Raw genomic sequence first — 22,500 nt, 5'->3', positions numbered from 1 at the left:
ATTATATTTCCTTCCAGTAACTCACAATGTCCATCTTGCTGTCTTTAAAAGTTGTTCTAAGTTTTTTTTTCTTTCAATTAACGTAACTCTCCGCTTCTCATCTACAACTTCAAAACAACAGCAATACTTTCGTTTCTCTTAACAAATAAAAACAAATCTGATTCTTTTCTTTCTTCTATACTTTCTCCATTAATTTTAAGGTCTCATAATGATAACTTTATATTTACGCACTTTTTTTTTCTCGTATTCCCAACTTTTAACTTCAATTCTTTTTACTCATTATTTTTCCTTCCAGTAACTCACAATGTCCATCTTGCTGTCTTTAAAAGTTGTTCTAAGGTTTTTTTCTTTCAATTAACGTAACTCTCCGCTTCTCAACCACAACCTCAAAACAACAGTAACATTATATACACTTTCGTTTCTCTTAACAAATAAAAACAAATCTGATTCTTTTCTTTCTTCTATTCTTTCTCCATTAATTTTAAGGTCTTATAATGATGACTTTGTATCTACGCGCTTTTTTTCTCTTATTCCCAACTTTTAACTTCAACTCTTTTTACTCATTATTTTTCCTTCCAGTAACTCACAATGTCCATCTTGCTGTCTTTAAAAGTTGTTCTAAGGTTTTTTTCTTTCAATTTACGTAACTCTCCGCTTCTCAACCACAACCTCAAAACAACAGTAACATTATATACACTTTCGTTTCTCTTCACAAATAAAAACAAATCTGATTCTTTTCTTTCTTCTATTCTTTCTCCATTAATTTTAAGGTCTCATAATGATAACTTTGTATCTACGCAATTTTTTTCCTCGTATTCCCAACTTTTAACTTCAATTCTTTTTACTCATTATTTTTCCTTCCAGTAACTCACAATGTCCATCTTGCTGTCTTTAAAAGTTGTTCTAAGGTTTTTTTCTTTCAATTAACGTAACTCTCCGCTTCTCAACCACAACTTCAAAACAACAGTAACATTATATACACTTTCGTTTCTCTTCACAAATAAAAAAAAACAAATCTGATTCTTTTCTTTCTTCTATTCTTTCTTCATTAATTTTAAGGTCTCATAATGATAACTTTATATTTACGCAATTTTTTATCTCGTATTCCCAACTTTTAACTTCAATTCTTTTTACTCATTATTTTTCCTTCCAGTAACTCACAATGTCCATCTTGCTGTCTTTAAAAGTTGTTCTAAGGTTTTTTTCTTTCAATTAACGTAACTCTTCGCTTCTCAACCACAACTTCAAAACAACAGCAATACTTTCGTTTCTCTTAACAAATAAAAACAAATCTGATTCTTTTCTTTCTTCATTAATTTTAAGGTCTCATAATGATAACTCTATATTTACGCACTTTTTTTTCTCGTATTCAAAACTTTTAACACCAACTTCTTTTTTTTCATTTTTTCCCTCCAGTAACTCACAATGTCCATCTTGCTGTCCTTAAGAGTTCTTCTGAGTTCTTTGTCCTTCTTTCTATGAACGTTACTTTTCCTTCCTAATCTACAACTTTAAAACAACAACAACAGCATACACTTTGGTTTCTCTTTTTCTCTTCACAAAATCATTAAAGTTTTTCTACGTAACTTTCTATCTAGACTTTTTTATTTCTTTTAACGAATATCAAACTTTGCCTCCCAACTTTCATATTCCGCTAAAATCTTCAATAATTCAACTTTTTTTTTTATTTCTTCAACGTTTCGGCTTTTAGTTTTTTTCTTTACTTTGGTTCCTTTTTTCTTTTATTTTCTTTAGTTTCTTTTTCTTCTTTCTTTCCTTCATTTTTTCTTTCTTCTTTTTCTTTTCTTCTGTTCCTTTTTTTCTTCTTTCGTTCCTTAAGTTTCTTTTTTCCTACTTCTTTCTTTCCCTTATTTTTTCTTTCTTCTTTCTCTCCTTTATTTTTTCGTCTTTCCTTCCTTTAGTGTCTTTCTGCTTTCTTTTCTCTAATTTCTTTCTTATTTCTTTCTCTCCTTTAGTTTCTTTCCTTCATTTAGTTTCTGTTCTCAGTTCCTTTCCGCTATTTTGTAATTGTTTCTCTTACATAAATAATAAAAAGGATACATACTCATACATACATACATACATACATACATTCATACATACATACAGACATATTTTACCGTTTCCATTAACCTAAAACTCCCTTGGCTGTAGCGTCGTCCTCTCTATTATCGTTTATTTCTGCTTCTTGTGTATAAGTAAAATCAAAACACATACATACATAATGCATAACCTATACACATACATACATACATTCATTCAGTCCATCGTTATCAATAATCTTAAACTCCTTCCGTACTAACTGCCTTCATACAGGTAACTACACCGACGACTACACCTAACTACACTAGCGCCTGATATTTTTAAACGTGGTCTAAATATTTGTCAACAACACTGTGGCTGATTTGTCTTTACTGAGCCGTTTTTCAAGGCGTGGTGGGCTGGTTTTGTGATTTTTTTTGACCCATTTTCAAGGCGTTTTTTTTTTTTATCCATTTTCAAGGCGTTTTTTTTTACTCATATTCAAGGTTCGTGGTTTTCAAGGCGTTTTTTTTAACCCATATTCAAATTTCAAGGCGTGGTTTTCAAGTTTGTGGTTTTCAAGGCGTGTTTTTTTTCCCATTTTCACGCCGTAGTTAATTGATTTTGCTGATTTTTTTATCACTTTTTTACGATTGAGTTTGTAATATGTCGACTCAACTCTCAACATCCAACACTTCTCAACTAACAACTCTATCCCAAAAGTGTAGCTAAAGAGCCAAACCAGCCACAGAACGCTTAACAAACACTAATACCACGATTACAACACCCGGCGTAGCTAGCAACTCACTACACTTTAATTTTTCTCCATATAATCAAGTCTTTTTTTCCCTCGGTTTTCGTACAAAGGTTAAGTAAGGCCTCGATACGTCGTTATACATGATTGGTACACATTATGGACACGTTACAGACACACACACAGAGAGCCACTACAACAAGACTACGCCCACGGAACGATCGCCAACTATGGCCCTTATTCTTAAACGTCTCCGGCTCCCACCGCGACTATTTCCCGAGGCCACAGAGGAGGTTAGCCGGGTGTCCGTGGGTGTTTTCCGTTCATGGTGCGGAAGTCGTGTAAAACTATCACCAGGGTCACAAAATAGTCCTTCAAAACCCCAGCAATTAACTTTCCCGAGAGGGTCACGAAACAGTCCTTGAAAAACCCAGCAACTTCCCCGAGAGGATTTTGAAACAGGCGAACTATCATTGGGGTCACAAAACAGTCCCCGGCAACTTCCCCGAGAGGCTCTTCAAACAGGCGAACTATCACTGGGGTCACGAAACAGTCCTTGAAAACCCCAGCAATTAACTTCCCCGAGAGACTCTTCAGACAGGCGGACTGAGGCGCTGAGACGTTTAATTAAGAATACTGGCTTATGAGGTATGCAAACTCAGCCTGTATAGCCATTTTCCTCGCACTCTCTCACATCTTTATTTCACAGTGAAGGAAACAGCTCAAGGGATGAAAAAGAAAACAATAATGAAAATAAAGCCCGCAAATTCCTGCTCCTTTAAAAAGTTAAGAGGAGTGGCCAAAAGAGGGGTTAATTCCGGGAGGAGAGGTGTCCTGACACCCTCCTCTTGAAAGAGTTCAAGTCGTAGGCAGGAGGAAATACGGATGTAGGAAGATTGTTCCAGAGTTTACCAGCGTGAGGGATGAAAGAGTGAAGATGCTGGTTAACTCTTGCATAAGAGATTTGGACAGTATAGGGATGAGCATGAGTAGAAGGACGTGTGCAGCGGGGCCGCGGGAGTGGGAGAGGCATGCAGATAGCAAGTTCAGAAGAGCAGTCAGCGTGAAAATATCGATAGAAGATAGAAAGAGAGGCAACATGGCGGCGGAATTTAAGAGGTAGAAGGCTGTCAGTAAGAGGAGAGTTGATGAGGTGAAGAGCCTTATAGTATATAGACTCTACAATGTCCAAAAGAGCTGTGTGAGTGGAGCCCCCCCACACGTGAGATGCTTACTCCCTAAGAGGACGGACAACCGGGACAAGTATATGAATAGCATCTGGGAGGGGGAAAAGAGCCGGCGGAGACGATACAGAACGGCAAACCTGATTTAATGAGAGAGGAGATGTAAAGTTTCCAGTTAAGATTTTTAGTTAAGGACCGACCGAGGATGTTTAGCGTAGAAGGTGACAGCTGAGTGTTGTCGAAGAATAGGGGATAGGTGTTTGGAAGATTGTGTCGAGTTGATAGGTGGAGATATTGAGTTTTTGAGGCATTGAAGGACACAAGGTTCCTTTTACCCCAATCGGAAATGATAGCAAGGTCTGAGGTTAAGCGTTCTGCAGCCTCCAGCCTGGAGTCATGTAATTCCTGGTGAGAGGGTCTACTGCTGAAAGAAGTTGAATAATGCAAAGTAGAGTCATCGGCGTATGAGTGGATAGGACAGTTCGTTTTGGAAAGAAGATCATTGATGAATAAAAGGAAGAGAGTGGGTGATGGGACAGAGCCCTGCGGGACACCACTGTTGAGGTTTAGGGGAAGAACAGTGACCGTCTAGTACAGCAGAGATAGAACGGCCGGAAAGGAAGCTGGAAATAAAGGAACAGTGAGAGGGATAGAATCCGTAGGAGGGCAGTTTAGAAAGCAAAGACTTGTGCCAGACCCTACCGAAAGCTTTCGATATGTCTAGCGCAGCTGAGAAAGTTTCACCGAAATGGCTAGGAAAGGATGACCAAGAGTCAGTTAGGAAGGCAAGGAGATCACCAGAGCCATAGAATAGGAGAGTTTGGCAATCTTCGCAGGCGCCATGTTGTTATCAGAAGTACCGCGGGAATTTCAAATTGACGCTGATGTTCTTTGATTCTTTAATTCCTTTTCTTACTTCATATACTATTCCCTTTCCTATCATAAATTCCTTCTTCATTCTTTCTTCCTTCCTTATTTTCTCCTTCCGTGGGTAGTGTTGTGAGCCTAGTGATAGTTTGATAAGGCTTTGGTGGAGGTTGTGTTAGTATGTCCATGGGTAGTGTTATGAGCCTAGTGATAGTTTGACAAGGCTTTGGTGGAGGTTGTGTTAGTATGTCCATGGGTAGTGTTGTGAGCCTAGTGATAGTTTGACAAGGCTTTGGTGGAGGTTGTGTTAGTATGTCCATGGGTAGTGTTGTGAGCCTAGTGATAGTTTGACAAGGCTTTGGTGGAGGTTGTGTTAGTATGTCCATGGGTAGTGTTGTGAGCCTAGTGATAGTTTGACAAGGCTTTGGTGGAGGTTGTGTTAGTATGTCCATGGGTAGTGTTGTGAGCCTAGTGATAGTTTGACAAGGCTTTGGTGGAGGTTGTGTTAGTATGTCCATGGGTAGTGTTATGAGCCTGGTGAAAGTTTGACAAGGCTTTGGTGGAGGTTGTGTTAGTATGTCCATGGGTAGTGTTATGAGCCTGGTGATAGTTTGACAAGGCTTTGGTGGAGGTTGTGTTAGTATGTCCATGGGTAGTGTTGTGAGCCTGGTGAAAGTTTGACAAGGCTTTGGTGGAGGTTGTGTTAGTATGTCCATGGGTAGTGTTGTGAGCCTGGTGATAGTTTGACTTCTGCACCATGAACGTGAAAAACACTCATGAGACCTTGACTAATCTTCTTTGTGGCCTTGGGAAAAAGTTGTTGTGGGAGCCGAGAGCGTCTGAGGGTACGGGCCGAAAATAAATACAATATACACGTTTTTTTTCGGTAACTCGCATGAAAAATACCTAAAAAAAAAAGAACACCGGATAATATTACGAAGAAAAACAATGCAAGGAACGGAAAACATCATCATCATCATCATCATCAGAAGCAACAGCAACAACAGCAGCAGCAACAACAACAACAATAACAACCTGTCTGTATATGGGAAGGATTATATTTTGGTGGCGGGAGTGTTTGTTTGTTTGTTGGTTTTTATGCTTTTTTTTTGTTTCGTCTTTATTCGATTTGTGTTGTTTTCTCGCTTTTTTGTTTTTATTATCTTTCTTTTTTCTTTTTTTCTTTATCTTTTTCTGTTTTCTTTTCCTTGTTTCAATTTTTTCTCACTTCTCTTTTTCTATGTATTTATTTATTTATTATTTATTTTATTTATTTTTTTCTTTATTTTTTTTATTTTTTTTCCATCTCTTTTTCTGTTTTCTTTTCCTTGTTTTTACTTTTCTTGCTTTTCTTTTGTTTTATTTCTTCTTTTTTTATCTTTTTCTATTGTTTTTTTCTTTTTTCTTTTATTTTTCCTATTTCTTTTTCTCTTTTCTTTTCCTAGTTTCTATTTTTTCTTACTTTTCTTTTTCTATTTTTTTTGTTTCATCTTATTCCATTTCTTTTTTTTTGGTCTTTTTTTTCATTTTTTTCATTATTTTCCCTTTATTTATTTATTTTTGTTTTTTATCTTTCTCTTTTTTTGGGAAGCGAGAATTTTTGTGTTTAAGGATTTTTTTTGTTGTTGTCATTTCGTCGTTTGTATCCTGTAGTTTTATTTTTGTTTTCTGTTGTGCTTTTTTTTTGTTACTCAAGAATGATGGAAGTATTTGTTATTGCCGTATTATGCTTTTTTTTTTTTGCGTCAGCCAATAATTGTTTTTTTTTTTATATTTTCTGTTTTCTTTTTTTTTCTTTTTCTTTTCTTTTTCCTGTTACTCAAAAAAGGATTGATTCTGTAGTTTGTTGGTCCTGTTTTATTGTCTTTTTTCTTTCCTTTTTTTCCTATTTTTCGCTTTATTTTTTTTATTTTTTTTTCTGTTATTCAAAAAAGGATGGATTCTGTTTTTTTTGTAGGTCTCGTTTTATTTACTTTTTTTCTTTCCTTTTTTTGCGTCAGCCAATAATTATGTTCTTCTTTTTCCTATTTTTCGTTTTCTTTTGTTTTCTTTATTTTTTTCTGTTATTCAAAAAAGGATGGATTCAGATTTTTTTGTAGGTGTCGTTTTATTTACTTTTCTTTTTTCTTTCCTTTTTTTTTGCGTCACCTAATATTTTTTTTTTCGATTTTTCATTTACTTTTTTTTTTTCCGTTGCTCGAAAATGGATGAATTCTGTTTTTTTTTTTGTAGGTCTCGTTTTATTTCTTTTTCTTTTTTCTTTCCTTTTTTTTTGCGTCACCTAATAATTATGTTTTTTTTTCGATTTTTCATTTACTTTTGTTTCCTTTTTTTCTTTTTTTTCTGTTATTCAAAAATGGATGAATTCTGTTTTTTTTTTGTAGGTCTCGTTTTATTTACTTTTCTTTTTTCTTTCCTTTTTTTTTTTGCATCAGCCAATAATTGTTCTTTTTCTTCGATTTTCCGTTTTATTTCTTTTTTTTCTTTTTTTTCTGTTACTTAAAAAAGGATGGATTCTGTAGTTTGTAAGTCTCATTTTATTGTCTTTTTCTTATTTTTTGTCACCCAATAATTGTTATTTTTCTTCGATTTTTCGTTTTCAATAATTGTTCTTTTCTTCTTCGATTTTCCGTCACCCAATAATTGTTCTTTTTCTTCGATTTTCCGTCACCCAATAATTTTTCATTTTCTTCGATTTTCCGTCACCCAATAATTGTTCTTTTTTTTCGATTTTCCGTCACCCAATAATTTTTCATTTTCTTCGATTTTCCGTCACCCAATAATTGTTCATTTTCTTCGATTTTCCGTCACCCAATAATTGTTCTTTTTCTTCGATTTTCCGTCACCCAATAATTGTTCTTTTTCTTCGATTTTCCGTCACCCAATAATTGTTCATTTTCTTCGATTTTCCGTCACCCAATAATTGTTCTTTTTCTTCGATTTTCCGTCACCCAATAATTGTTCTTTTTCTTCGATTTTCCGTCACCCAATAATTGTTCTTTTTCTTCGATTTTCCGTCACCCAATAATTGTTCTTTTTCTTCGATTTTCCGTTTTTTTCTGTTACTTAAAAAAAGGATGGAGGAAAAGGACTTAAAAAAGTTTGTAAGTCTCGTTTTATTGTCTTTTCTTTTTTTATTTCACCCAATAATTATGTTCCTTTATTTCGATTTTCCGGTTTCTATCGTTTTCTTTTTTCTTTTTTTTCTGTTACTCAAAAAGGATGGATTGTTTTTTGGTAGGTCTCTTTTTTTCCTTTTTTTCCTTTTTTTTTTGCGTCACTCAGTAATTGTTTTTTTCCTTATTTTTTCGCTTTCTTTTTTTCTTTTTTTTTCCGTTACTCAAAAAAGGATGAATTCTGTTTGTTTTTTTGTTGGTTTCGTTCTTTGTCTTTTTTTCTTTTTCTCTTCACCCAATAATTGTGTTCTTTTTTCCATTTTTCGTTTTTCTTTTTTCTATTTTTTTCATTTATTTTCTTCTGTTACATAGGAAGGACACGTTGTTTTCTTGTTTTCTTTTTGTCTCGTTTTGTTTTTAGCTTTTGACACAAGGAATTTATTTATTTTTTCGTTAGGTTCTATAATTTTTTAATGTTTCTGTAACTCAAAAAATAATGTAATGTATTTTCCTTGTTATTAGATTCATTTCATTTTTTTTTTAATCTTTTTTTGCGTTTTTTCATCTCTCTCCATTATTTTTTCTTCTTTTCTTTCTTTCTCTATCGCGTTTATTTTTATTTTTTATATTTTTCTGTTCTCCTTTTCCTTTATTTTATTTCCACATCTTGCACGTTTTTCATCTCTCTTAATTATTTTTCTTTTCTTTCTTTCTCTATCGCGTTTATTTTCATTTTTTTTATCATTTTTTTCCTTGTTCTCCTTTTTCCTCATTCATTTTCTCAGGTTACACGTTTTTCATCTCTCTCCATTATTTTTCTTCTTTTCTTTCTTTCTCTATCGCGTTTATTTTCATTTTTTTAATATTTTTTTCCCTGTTCTCCTTTTCCTTTATTTTATTTTGACATCTTACACGTTTTTGATCATTCTCAATTATTTTTCTTCTTTTCTTTCTTTATCGCGTTTATTTTCATTTTTTTAATATTTCTTTCCTTGTTCATCTTTTCCCTTATTCATTTTCTCAGATTACACATTTTTCATCACTCTCCATTATTTTTCTTCTTTTCTTTCTTTCTCTATCGCGTTTATTTTCACTTTTTTATCATTTTTTCCTTGTTCTCCTTTTCCCTTATTCATTTTCACATCTTGCACGTTTTTCATCTCTCAATTATTTTTCTTCTTTTCTTTCTTTCTCTATTGCGTTTTCACTTTCTATTCTTTCTTCTTTTCCTTTTATTCCTCTTCCTTATTACACAGTTTTCTTCTTTTCTTCTATTCTTTCTTCTTTTCTTTCTTTCTCTATTGCGTTTATTTTCACTTTTTTTTTTCCTTGTTCTCCTTTTTCCTCATTCATTTTCTCAGATTACACGTTTTTCATCTCTCCATTATTTTTCTTCTTTGCTTTCCTTCATCTTTGGACATTATTACATAGTTTCGTTTCCTTACTTCCCTTTCGCATACTACACAGTTTTCTTCTTTTCTTCTATTCTCTTTCTTCTTTTCCTTCTATTCCCTCTCGCTTATTACACAGTTTTCTTCTTTTCTTCTATTCTTTCTTCTTTTCCTTTTATTCCCTCTCGCTTATTACACACTTTTCTTCTTTTCTTCTATTCTCTTTCTTCTTTTCCTTTTATTCCCTCTCGCTTATTACACACTTTTCTTCTTTTCTTCTATTCTTTCTTCTTTTCCTTTTGTTCCCTCTCGCTTATTACACACTTTTCTTCTTTTCCGCTTAATCATCTTTTTCACTTGTTCATTAGTTTTCATAGATACACAGTTTTTCTTCTCTTTCTAAATCCTTTTTCACCCTAAATCACTTTCACATATTACAGTTTCTCTTCTTCTCTATCATTTTTTTTCTTTTCCTTCATTTCCTTCCGGAGATTGCAGCGTTTTTCTTCTCGTCTATTATTTTTCTTCTATTCCCTTGTTCGTCCTATACATTCCTTGCTGGCTAGCCCCGTTCTCTGGGCCTTCTCTGTAGTATTGGATACGCTTGATTTTTCGTTCAGCCAATAACTCATAAAGATGCAAGGGGGGCGTGAGGGAAGGATGTAGAAACGTCAAGAACCACTGTCCTAAATGGTAAACATCACTAAACATCACTGATCTAAGAATGAATATGCTGGTTAACTCTTGCATAAGGGGTTAGGACAGCACAGGGATGAATGAGAGCACAAAGTCCTGTGAAGTGGAGCCTTAACTCTTGCATAAGGGATTAGGACAGCACAGGGATGAACGGGAGCAGAAAGTCGTGTGCAGTGGAGCCGTGAGAGGGGGAGGCATGCAGTTTGTATTTTGAGATCAGTGGTAGCAGTGAACCCTACACTATGGACCGGACACTTGCCCCAGCCCTGTCATTAAGCCGCAAATTTTGGAAAATCAACCGCTATGGTGCGAATCGCCATAACTCCCTTATTTCTTTGGCTACAGAAATGTTTTTGGTATCAATCGACGGCAAAATGAAATATATATATATATATATATATATATATATATATATATATATATATATATATATATATATATATATATATATATATATATATATATATATATATATATATATATATATATATATATATATATATATATATATATATATATATATATATATATATATATATATATATATATATATATATATATATATATATAGTAGGCTTCTTCCTGGTGGATCCTGATGGTCGGCCAAGGCTTCTTCCAGTGGGTCCTGATGGTCGGTCAAGGCTTCTTCGGTGGGTCCTGATGGTCGGCCCAGCCGTTCTGGCGCAGGGAGTGTTTATAGTGGCGCCATCTTGCATTGGCTCATGCTGCCCTCCCGGAGCTCATCTTTGATCCTAGAATCTAGAGTCCGGGTTGATAGGTGGTCTTCTGGACTGCATGTCGGTAGTTTTAAGCCACTCGGCGGCGGCTGAAAAATCCCAGCTTGGTGGCACCGGTCGGGGATTGAACTCGCGTCCTCCTGAACGCGGGGCCGTCTTGCTATCTGTTCAGCCACCGCCTACCCAAATGATTATATAAAAATAGTAACTTTTTATATAGATATCTTAAAATGATTTTAATACAAGATAGTCAACATATTGAAGTGTTCATATATGTATTTTTATGTTAGATATATTAATTTTTGTGGCGTCAGGAAGGTTTTTCGTCGCGGCGCGTGATATGGGTCAGATTCGGCGAATTTTCATCGCGACTTCTGGTCAAGCTCGAGCAAAAACTACTGAAGCTAGGAAGGCGTGCTTGGTGGCAAATGAAAGCTCTATTAATACAGATTAATAATCAGAAAAAAAGTGGAAAGAACTAAATAAATAAAAAAGTTATAAGCAAAAAACTAGGACGTGTCCAAATCGCGGAAAAAGGGTCGAAAAACAGGCAATTTTGTGACGGCTCGACGGCAAACTTGGAATCGAGCTATCAAAAAATCTTTCGAGTTGGTCAAACGACATTGCCAAGAGGGGCTAAAAGCCAAATTACAGTCTTCTACAGGCAATAACAATTCCACACTAGACAATAACGGCAAAGTGACTGGAGTTCGTCAAAATTGCTCTCAAAAGGGTTCACGTTTCGAGCTCTAGCGACGAAATTTCTGGGAGTAGGGAAATGTTATGCACCATATTGGAAAACACATTGATAGGGCTAAATTATTTGTTAAATAAGTTTTTTGAAATTCTCAAAAAATGAGTGGGTTTCAAGGTTGGGAACTCAAAAAATATTTTTTCAGAGTCGTTTTTAGCGAATTTATTCGATTCTTTACCCTTTGGAGTCGGTTTTTGAGCCCGGTCGCTTATTACAAAATATAGCCCTTTTATTTTGCCGTCGATTGATACCAAAAACCTTACTGTACCCCCAGAAATAAGGGAGTTATGGTGATTCGCACCAAAGCGGTTGATTTTCCAAAAATCGCGGCTTAATGACAAGGGCGCCGCAAAATCAAGAATCCGCCGTCCATTACTTCAGATGTCACTGGTGGTAGACATTAGTGTGTGCTCGGCAATGCTCAAACCTTCAGTCTCTTGTTCCCGAGGTGGGCTTAGTGATATGAGTGAAATAACAACGATAAATAAGAGATGAAACAATAACAACAAAATAGATAAAAAAAAAAATTCTTCTTAACCAAATTTCTTTTTCCCTTTATTTATTTTGGTAGGTACAGTTTTTCCTCTCTTTCTCAATCATTTTTCTTTTCCCTGATTCACTTTCACATGTTAGTTTTTCTTCTCTTCCTAAGTATTCGTTTTCTTCTTTTTCGTCTTCCGTTTCCCAAATTGCACAGTTTCCTTCTTTTTCGTCATTCCGTTTCCCAAATTGCACAGTTTCCTTCTTTTTCGTCATTCCGTTTCCCAAATTGCACAGTTTTCTTCTTTTTCGTCATTCCGTTTCCCAAATTGCACAGTTTTCTTCTTTTTCGTCTTCCGTTTCCCAAATTCTTCTTTTTCGTCTTCCGTTTCCCAAATTGCACAGTTTTCTTCTTTTTCGTCTTCCGTTTCCCAAATTGCACAGTTTTCTTCTTTTCGTCTTCGTTTCCCAAATTGCACAGTTTTCTTCTTTTCGTCTTCCGTTTCCCAAATTGCAGTTTTCTTCTTTTCGTCTTCCGTTTCCCCAAATTGCACAGTTTTCTTCTTTTTCGTCTTCCGTTTCCCAAATTGCAGTTTTCTTCTTTTCGTCTTCCGTCCCAAATTGCTGTTTCTTCTTTTTTCGTCTTCCGTTTCCCCTGCACAGTTTTCTTCTTTTTCGTCTTCCGTTTCCCAAATTGCACAGTTTTCTTCTTTTTCGTCTTCCGTTTCCCAAATTGCACAGTTTTCTTCTTTTTCGTCTTCCGTTTCCCAAATTGCAGTTTTCTTCTTTTTCGTCTTCCGTTTCCCAAATTGCACAGTTTTCTTCTTTTTCGTCTTCCGTTTCCCAAATTGCACAGTTTTCTTCTTTTTCGTCTTCCGTTTCGCAAATTGCAGTTTTCTTCTTTTTCGTCTTCCGTTTCCCAAATTGCACAGTTTTCTTCTTTTTCGTCTTCCGTTTCCCAAATTGCACAGTTTTCTTCTTTTTCGTCTTCCGTTTCCCAAATTGCACAGTTTTCTTCTTTTTCGTCTTCCGTTTCCCAAATTGCACAGTTTTCTTCTTTTTCGTCTTCCGTTTCCCAAATTGCACAGTTTTCTTCTTTTTCGTCATTCCGTTTCCCAAATTGCACAGTTTTCTTCTTTTTCGTCTTCCGTTTCGCAAATTGCAGTTTTCTTCTTTTTCGTCTTCCGTTTCGCAAATTGCACAGTTTTCTTCTTTTTCGTCTTCCGTTTCCCAAATTGCACAGTTTTCTTCTTTTTCGTCTTCCGTTTCGCAAATTGCAGTTTTCTTCTTTTTCGTCTTCCGTTTCCCAAATTGCACAGTTTTCTTCTTTTTCGTCTTCCGTTTCCCAAATTGCACAGTTTTCTTCTTTTTCGTCTTCCGTTTCCCAAATTGCACAGTTTTCTTCTTTTTCGTCTTCCGTTTCCCAAATTGCACAGTTTTCTTCTTTTTCGTCTTCCGTTTCCCAAATTGTTTTTCTTTTCGTCTTCCGTTTCCCAAATTGCACAGTTTCTTCTTTTTTCGTCTTCGTTTCCCAAATTAAAGTTTTCTTCTTTTTCGTTCTTCCGTTTCCCCAAATTGCACAGTTTTCTTCTTTTCCTTTCTATTAATTTTTCTTCTTCTCTTTCACTTCCCCTCGCAGACTGCACAGTTCTCTTCTTCTTTTCCTCCTAATTTTCTTTTCTTTCTCTATATTGATACACATTTTTTCTTCTTTCTCAACTTATTTTCTTTTCCTTTCTTTATTTTTCCATATTACAGCTTTTCTTCTTTTCCTCCTAATTTTCTTTTCTTTCTCTATACTGATACACATTTTTTCTTCTTTCTCAACTTCTTTTCTTTTCCTTTCTTTATTTTCCCATATTACAGCTTTTCTTCTTCTTTTCCTCCTAATTTTCTTTTTCTTTCTCTATATTGATACACATTTTTTCTTCTTTCTCAACTTATTTTCTTTTCCTTTCTTTATTTTCCCATATTACAGCTTTTCTTCTTTCCCTCTCTATTCGTTTTCTTCTTTTTCGTCATTCCGTTTAGCAGATTGCAGTTCTCTTCTTTTCTTCCTCTTAATCAATTGTCTTTTTTTGTTTATTTTGATATTCATTTTTTCTTTTCTTTCCTATTTTTCTTTTCCTTTATTCACTTTCGCATATTACAGCTTTTCTCCTTTCCCTCTCTAATAGTTTTTTCTTCTTTTCCTTCATTTTCTTTCGCAAACTGCACCGTTAACATCAGAGGAGGCTCGGCAACGCTCAAACCTCCAGCCTCTGTGTTGCCGAGGTGGCGTTGGTGAATAAATGATCAAAGAATAGCAAAATAGAGAAAAAAAACAAATGAAAATCTCAATATCACTTTTCGAACGCAAGTTATTTCTGGTACTTCCCATTCTCCTTAAAACAGAGTGGCCTAAAGCTCTCTGTACTATAACGAAAAGATGATACTTAACCCGTCCGATGCGATTGATACGGATTTGGCCTTCACTGGTAGCCTGGTAACATACACTCCCAGGTCTTTCTCTGCCTCTGTGGTGGATAGTGGAGTGTTTCCCATGTGGTATTGGTGTGCTGGATATCCCTTCACTGGTAGCCTGGTAACATACACTCCCAGGTCTTTCTCTGCCTCTGTGGTGGATAGTGGAGTGTTTCCCATGTGGTATTGGTGTGCTGGATATCCCTTCACTGGTAGCCTGGTAACATACACTCCCAGGTCTTTCTCTGCCTCTGTGGTGGATAGTGGAGTGTTTCTCATGTGGTATTGGTGTGCTGGATATCCCTTCACTGGTAGCCTGGTAACATACACTCCCAGGTCTTTCTCTGCCTCTGTGGTGGATAGTGGAGTGTTTCCCATGTGGTATTGGTGTGCTGGATATCCCTTCACTGGTAGCCTGGTAACATACACTCCCAGGTCTTTCTCTGCCTCTGTGGTGGATAGTGGAGTGTTACCCATGTGGTATTGGTGTGCTGGATATCCCCTCCCAAGGTGCAGGACTTCACTTTTTTTTCATCAAATTGTATCAGCCACTTATTGCTCCACTCCTGTAGCTTGGTGATGTCTTCTGGTAGGAAATCAACAGTCAAGGAGTTAACGACGAGTCTAACCTCCTGCCCCCCTCATCGTCTCCCCCATTAAAGTCCTTTCTTATGCTCAATCTAACAAGAAAAATAATGCGAAGAAAAATATATTGACTTTACATGAGTTGCCCAGAGTATTATTATTATTTTTTTTTTCATTAATTATTATTTCATATTTTCATTTCTAGCAGTGATTTCCACCATTATGAATAGTCTTAAATATTTTGAGTTATAATTTCGTATTTTATTATATCGAGTTTGTTTTAGATATGTTTGTGGTATCCAAATCCCTGGTGCAAGAGTTAACCATCATCTTCATTCTCTCTTCATTGTGCTGTTCAAATCCCTTACGCAAGAGTTAACCATCATCTTCATTCTTTCTTCATTGTGTTGTTCAAATCCCTTACGCAAGAGTTGACCATCATCTTCATTCTCTCTTCACTGTACTGTTCAAATCCCTTACGCAAGAGTTAACCATCATCTTCATTCTCTCTTCATTGTGCTGTTCAAATCCCTTACGCAAGAGTTAACCATCATCTTCATTCTCTCTTCATTGTGCTGTTCAAATCCCTTACGCAAGAGTTAACCATCATCTTCATTCTCTCTTCATTGTACTGTTCAAATCCCTGGTGCAAGAGTTAACCATCATCTTCATTCTCTCTTCACTGTACTGTTCAAATCCCTGGTGCAAGAGTTAACCATCATCTTCATTCTCTCTTCATTGTGCTGTTCAAATCCCTTACGCAAGAGTTAACCATCATCTTCATTCTCTCTTCATTGTGCTGTTCAAATCCCTTACGCAAGAGTTAACCATCATCTTCATTCTCTCTTCACTGTACTGTTCAAATCCCTTACGCAAGAGTTAACCATCATCTTCATTCTCTCTTCACTGTGCTGTTCAAATCCCTGGTGCAAGAGTTAACCATCATCTTCATTCTCTCTTCATTGTGCTGTTCAAATCCCTTACGCAAGAGTTAACCATCATCTTCATTCTCTCTTCACTGTACTGTTCAAATCCCTGGTGCAAGAGTTAACCATCATCTTCATTCTCTCTTCATTGTGCTGTTCAAATCCCTTACGCAAGAGTTAACCAGCAACTTCATTCTCTCATCCCTGTGCTGTCGAAATCCCTCACGTAAGAGATAGCCAGCATCTAATGTCTTCCAACTCTTTGATGTCCAAATTCCTTATGAGAGTTAACCAGCATCTTCATTCTTTCATCCCCATGCTGTCCAAATCCACTATGCAAGATACATTGGACTTTTAACAATTATTTCCATTTTTCTCATTGGATTTCCGACAATTAGTTTTTTTATATTTACATTTGTTGTCATTTATAATAGTTTAACTTTTTCACGTGCTACACAAACTCGCAAAGCAATAACAAATACAAATAAAAAGTCATAATAAATAAAATAAAGCTTTCATAATTTTCATCTTTAATATTTAGATTGGTTAGTATTAATAAATTTATTCATTATTCATCATCTTTTCACTTTTTGTGTATTTATGTCTTCCCCGAACACACAATGGCGGCGGCGACTCGTCCCGTGTTCCTCAACCCTTAGAGAAGATTAATTGTTTAGAGGAGAGTTTTAGGGAAAACTTCCCTTGTAAAGTTCCCCTAAGCTCTGCCCCGGCCATTGCCACACACACACACACACACACACACACACACACACACACAGACAGACAGACAGACAGACAGACAGACAGACACACACACACACACACACACACACACACACACACACACACACACACACACACACACACACACAGACAGACAGACAGACACAGACAGACAGAAAGACACACACACACACACACACACACACACACACACACACACACACACACACACACACACACACACACAGATCCTAGTGCAGCGGTTAGCTCGTTCGCCTCACAATAGTGGTTCCAGGGTTCGATTCCCGGCTGGATTAGAGACGGACGGGCAGCCTCCTTCAATAGCAGCAGTGAATGGGTGCCGTGTGTGTGTGTGTGTGTGTGTGTGTGTACTGGCTAGTGATCACGAGTCCCTCACGTATTCAGGCCGCATACAACACAAACACGCTCAAAACAATAATAACAAAAACAAATGAATAAATAAATGAATAAATAAGTGGAAATCTACGAAGCTTAACACTTTTCATACATCATTTCTGGCTGTTACTAATGCTGAAAAAAAATGAAAGAAATTCCACAGTCACTCCTGTCTACATATAATCAAGGCATACACTAAAGTTGCGCGTTGGCTTGGTGCTCATCTCCGGCACATTAGCCCTTGAGTCTGTGGTGTCCGATATTTTCATGCTGACTGCTCTTCTGAACTTGCTAACGGTATGACTCCCCCTCCATCTCGCGGCCCCGCTGTACACGACTTTCTACTTTTGTTCCTCCCTCTGATGTCCAAATCCCTGATGGAAAAGTTACTCAGCATCTTCAGTCTTTCATCCCTGTGCTCTCTAATTCCCTTATGCAAGAGTTAACCAGCATCTTTCTTCCTTCATCCGTATGTTGTCTGAATCATTTATGCAAGAGTTAACCAGCATCTTCATTCTTTCATCCCTATGGTGCGCTCTAAATCCCTTAAGCAAGAGTTAACCAGCATCTTTCTTCCTTCATCCCTATGTTGTCTAAATCCTTTCTGCAAGAGTTAACCAGCATCTTCATTACGTATGTTAGTATTGGTGTTGGTATTAGTATTGGTGTTAGTGTTAGTATTGGTGTTAGTATTAGTATTGGTGTTAGTGTTAGTATTGGTGTTAGTATTAGTATTGGTATTAGTATTGGTGTTAGTATTAGTATTGGTGTTAGTGTTAGTATTGGTGTTAGTGTTAGTATTGGTGTTAGTATTAGTATTGGTATTAGTATTGGTGTTAGTATTAGCATTAATATTGGTATTAGTATTGGTATTAGTATTGGTGTTAGTATTAGCATTAGTATTGGTATTAGTATTGGTATTAGTATTGGTGTTAGTATCAGCATTAGTGTTAGTATTAGCATTAGTATTGGTATTAGTATTGGTATTAGTATTGGTGTTAGTATTAGCATTAGTATTGGTATTAGCATTGGTATTGGTATTAGTATTGGTATTAGTATTGGTATTAGCATTGGTGTTAGTATTAGCATTAGTATTGGTATTAGTATTGGTATTAACATTGGTATTGGTATTAGTATTGGTATTAGTATTGGTGTTATTATTAGCATTAGTATTAGCATTAGTATTGGTATTAACATTGGTATTGGTATTAGTATTGGTATTAGTATTGGTGTTAGTATTAGCATTAGTATTAGCATTAGTATTGGTATTAACATTGGTATTGGTATTAGTATTGGTATTAGTATTGGTGTTAGTATTAGCATTAGTATCGGTATTAGTATTTTCTTTGTGTTTTCCTTTCTTCAAAGTTTTATCTAATGTTCCTTTCCATTTTCTTTCCCTTCCACCCTTTTTTATCTGATTTTTTTTGAACATTTTCTCTCCCTTTCCTTTTCTTCCCATTTCATCCCATTTCACTTTTTCTTATCTTGGTTTCCTCCCATTTTCTTTAATTCTTCCTTTCTTGGTTACATTTATATTCCATTTTTCTATCTTATTCTATTCTCGATTTCTTACTTCCACGAATTATCTTATTTTTCTTTCAATCTTCTTCCCTGGTCTTATTTTTTTACGTTTTCTTTGTTAAATTCACGCTTTCTTCCGTTTTCTTCCATCAGGTATTTCCCATTTTCTCTTTCATTTTCCCCGAGGTCTTTAACTGCTTCTCCTCTTCTCTTCTTCTTCTTTTCCTTTCCTTCCTCTTCTTCTTCTTCTTCTTCTTCTTCTTCTTCTTCTTCTTCTTCTTCTTCTTCTTCTTCTTTCTCTTCTTCTTCTTCTTCTTCTTTTTCGTTTTGTTTTCTTATTATTCTTGTTCTTGTTCTTGTTCTTCTTGTTCTTGTTCTTCTTCTTCCTCTTCTCTCTTCCTCTCTCACCTCTCTCATCCACACAGTCTGTTTCTCCTTGTGGCCGGAGGGAGGAAGAGAGAGAGAGGGAGAGCAAAAGAAGACACTAAATGCAAAGAAGAGGAGGAAGAGGAGGAGGAAGATGGTAGAAGATGATGATGATGGGGAGGAAGAGGAGGAAGGGAGAGGAGGAGGAGGAGGAATAACAGTAATAGAGGGAAGAAAGAGCTATAATGATGTACTGATGATGATGACGATGATGATGATGATGATGATGATGATGACGAAGACTTGCCTGTAGAAAAAAAGAGAAAGAAAAAGATTAAGAAGTGTGGGAACTAATTGATTTTTTATTATATTTGTGTTATCTCTCTCTCTCTCTCTCTCTCTCTCTCTCTCTCTCTCTCTCTCTCTCTCTCTCTCTCTCTCTCTCTCTCTCTCTCTCTCTCTCTCTCTTCTTTCCTCTCTTCCTTTATTTTTTCTTTCTTTCGTTCCTTCTTTCATCTCTCTCTCTCTCTCTCTCTCTCTCTCTCTCTCTCTCTCTCTCTCTCTCTCTCTCTCTCTCTCTCTCTCTCTCTCTCTCTCTCTCTCTCTCTCTCTCTCTCTCTCTCTCTCTCTCTCGCTTTTTATCTACTTTCCTCTCTTCCTTTTTTTTTCTTTCTCTTTCTTTTTTTCTTTCTTTCATTAACTCTTTCATTTATTCTCTCTCTCTCTCTCTCTCTCTCTCTCTCTCTCTCTCTCTCTCTCTCTCTCTCTCTCTCTCTCTCTCTCTCTCTCTCTCTCTCTCTCTCTCTCTCTCTCACCTGAGCTACTGAAGGAGTAAGTCTTCCTCTCAAACTGTTTTCTCCTCCACGCCTCCTCCTCCTCCTCCTCCTTCTTCAACTCTTGCTGCGTCTTTCTCCTCTCCTCTTCTTCTTTCCTCCTCCTTCCTCCTCTCCCAGTCTCTCTCACCCCATATCCTGTCCCGTTCATGTCTGTTCGGAAGAAAAATAATATTATCAGTAGTATTGATATTAGTATTAGTGCTGGTATTAGTATTTGTATTAGTAGTATTGGTATTGGTACTGGTATTAGTGTTGGTATTGCTATCAGTATTGGTATTAGTATTGGTATTAGTATTAGTATTGGAACTAGTATTATAACTGATATTGGTATTAGTATTTGTATTAGTATTGGTATTAGTATTGGTATTTGTATTAGTATTGGTATTAGTATTGGTATTAGTATTGGAACTAGTATTAGAACTGATATTGGTATTAGTATTTGTATTAGTATTGGTATTAGTGTCAGTATTTGTATTAGTATTGGTATTTGTATTAGTATTGGTATTCGTATAATTATTGATATTGGTATTATTATTGATAATGATATTAGTATTGGTATTAGGATTTGTATTAGTATTTGTATTAGTATTGGTATTAGTATTGGTATTAGTATTTGTTTTAGTATTGGTATTAGTATTGGTGTTAGTAGTATTAGTATTGATATTAGTATTAGTTATATTAGTATTAGTATATTATTATTATTTTTTGTGCCCTTGAGCTGCCTCCTTTGTTGTTAAAAAAAAAAAAGTATTGGCATTGGTCTCTCTCTCTCTCTCTCTCTCTCTCTCTCTCTCTCTCTCTCTCTCTCTCTCTCTCTCTCTCTCTCTCTCTCTCTCTCTCTCTCTCTCTCACCTATACCAGGGAAGTGAAGGATGTCATTCCTGTTCCTGGTGGTGATGGGCGAGGGGGCGGTGGTGGTAGTGGTGGTTGCGGTAGTGGTAGTAGTAGTAGTAGTAGTAGTAGTAGAAGTGGTAGTGGTTTGCTTGCCTGAAAAAAAGAGATGCGTGGTACATTATATTACTGAGTCCCCTGAAACATATTAGATGCTACCCGAGTCCCCTGAAACATATTAGATGCTACCCGAGTCCCCTGAAACATATTAGATGCTACCCGAGTTCCCTTAACCAAAGTATTTACCCGAGGTCCCTAAGCAAAATACACTAGACTAAAGTTTGTTTCTCCGCTGTGTTGTGGCTAGCGTCCCTAATTACGATCCCGCGGACCTGTGTTTGATTCCCACCTGGGCAGCACAACCCTCAGCTGCTTATTCTTCCTTCTCCCTCCCTCTCTTCCCTCTCCACCTTCTCTCCCTTCCTCCTCCACCTTTCTTCTCCCTCCATCTCTTCCTTCCCCACCTTCTCTCCCTTCCTCCTCCACCTTTCTTCTCTCTCCCTCTCCACCTTCTCTCCCTTCCTCCTCCACCTTTCTTCTCCCTCCCTCTCTTCCCTCCCCACCTTCTCTCCCTTCCTCCTCCACCTTTCTTCTCTCTCCCTCTCTTCCCTTCCCACCTTCTCTCCCTTCCTCCTCCACCTTTCTTCTCTCTCCCTCTCTTCCTTCCCCACCTTCTCTCCCTTCCTCCTCTACCTTTCTTCTCCCTCAATCTCTCCCTTCCTCCTCCACCTTTCTTCTCCCTCCCTCTCTTCCTTCCCCACCTTCTCTCCCTTCCTCCTCCACCTTTCTTCTCCCTCCATCTCTTCCTTCCCCACCTTCTCTCCCTTCCTCCACCACCTTTCTTCTCCCTCAATCTCTCCCTTCCTCCTCCACCTTTCTTCTCCCTCCCTCTCTTCCTTCCCCACCTTCTCTCCCTTCCTCCTCCACCTTTCTTCTCCCTCAATCTCTCCCTTCCTCCTCCACCTTTCTTCTCCCTCCATCTCTCCCTTCCCCACCTTCTCTCCCTTCCTCCTCCACCTTTCTTCTCCCTCCCTCTCTCCCTTCCCCACCTTCTCTCCCTTCCTCCTCCACCTTTCTTCTCCCTCCCTCTCATCCTTCCCCACCTTCTCTCCCTTCCTCCTCCACCTTTCTTCTCCCTCAATCTCTCCTTTCCTCCTCCACCTTTCTTCTCCCTCCATCTCTTCCTTCCCCACCTTCTCTCCCTTCCTCCTCCACCTTTCTTCTCCCTCCATCTCTTCCTTCCCCACCTTCTCTCCCTTCCTCCTCCACCTTTCTTCTCCCTCCATCTCTTCCTTCCCCACCTTCTCTCCCTTCCTCCTCCACCTTTCTTCTCCCTCCATCTCTTCCTTCCCCACCTTCTCTCCCTTCCTCCTCCACCTTTCTTCTCCCTCCCTCTCTTCCCTTCCCACCTTCTCTCCCTTCCTCCTCCACCTTTCTTCTCCCTCCCTCTCTTCCCTTCCCGCCTTCTCTCCCTTCCTCCTCTACCTTTCTTCTCCCTCCCTCTCTTCCCTCCCCACCTTCTCTCCCTTCCTCCTCCACCATTCCTCTCCCTCCTCTCTTCCCTTCCCTTCTCTCCCCTTCCTCCTCCACCTTTCTTCTCCCTCCCTCTCTTCCCTTCCCACCTTCTCTCCCTTCCTCCTCCACCTTTCCTCTCCCTCCCTCTCTTCCCTTCCCACCTTCTCTCCCTTCCTCCTCCACCTTTCTTCTCCCTCCCTCTCTTCCTTCCCCACCTTCTCTCCCTTCCTCCTCCACCTTTCTTCTCCCTCAA

The 22,500-nt window shown here is 37.4% G+C and overlaps 4 long non-coding RNA genes across 53 annotated transcripts in view; 3 read left to right on the top strand and 1 right to left on the bottom strand.

The window, feature by feature from the left end:
• LOC126984748 (uncharacterized) overlaps positions 1 to 1,291 on the top strand; it is a 3,379-nt gene extending 2,088 nt beyond the window's left edge. Inside the window, exons 1-2 of the long non-coding RNA XR_007737616.1 lie at positions 1 to 486; positions 771 to 1,291. The exon at positions 1 to 486 is cut by the window's left edge and continues 2,088 nt beyond it. This is a non-coding gene — a long non-coding RNA (uncharacterized LOC126984748). The remainder of the gene's footprint in view (positions 487 to 770) is intronic.
• Positions 1 to 5,537, top strand: part of LOC126984747 (uncharacterized) — a 25,292-nt gene extending 19,755 nt beyond the window's left edge. For 47 of the 50 annotated variants that reach the window (XR_007737615.1, XR_007737605.1, XR_007737606.1 and 44 more), the window contains one exon: positions 5,063 to 5,513. This is a non-coding gene — a long non-coding RNA (uncharacterized LOC126984747). Of the gene's footprint in view, positions 1 to 5,062 lie in introns of all 50 variants that reach the window. The other 3 variants (XR_007737595.1, XR_007737588.1, XR_007737576.1) reach the window with 3 other exon arrangements.
• Positions 5,538 to 13,590: 8,053 nt separating this feature from the next.
• On the top strand, positions 13,591 to 14,879 carry LOC126984320 (uncharacterized). The gene is made up of 2 exons (XR_007736583.1): positions 13,591 to 14,701; positions 14,801 to 14,879. It is a non-coding gene; the product is annotated as an uncharacterized LOC126984320 (long non-coding RNA).
• A 3,781-nt stretch (positions 14,880 to 18,660) lies between these two features.
• LOC126984319 (uncharacterized) overlaps positions 18,661 to 22,500 on the bottom strand; it is a 4,393-nt gene continuing 553 nt past the window's right edge. Inside the window, exons 2-4 of the long non-coding RNA XR_007736582.1 lie at positions 20,694 to 20,828; positions 19,821 to 19,991; positions 18,661 to 19,312 (exon numbers count right to left, since the gene is read on the bottom strand). This is a non-coding gene — a long non-coding RNA (uncharacterized LOC126984319). The remainder of the gene's footprint in view (positions 19,313 to 19,820; positions 19,992 to 20,693; positions 20,829 to 22,500) is intronic.

This window comes from Eriocheir sinensis, chromosome 57 (genome assembly GCF_024679095.1).
Source record: "Eriocheir sinensis breed Jianghai 21 chromosome 57, ASM2467909v1, whole genome shotgun sequence".
NCBI lineage: Eukaryota > Metazoa > Arthropoda > Malacostraca > Decapoda > Varunidae > Eriocheir > Eriocheir sinensis.
This window is presented reverse-complemented; position numbering and strand designations above follow the sequence as displayed.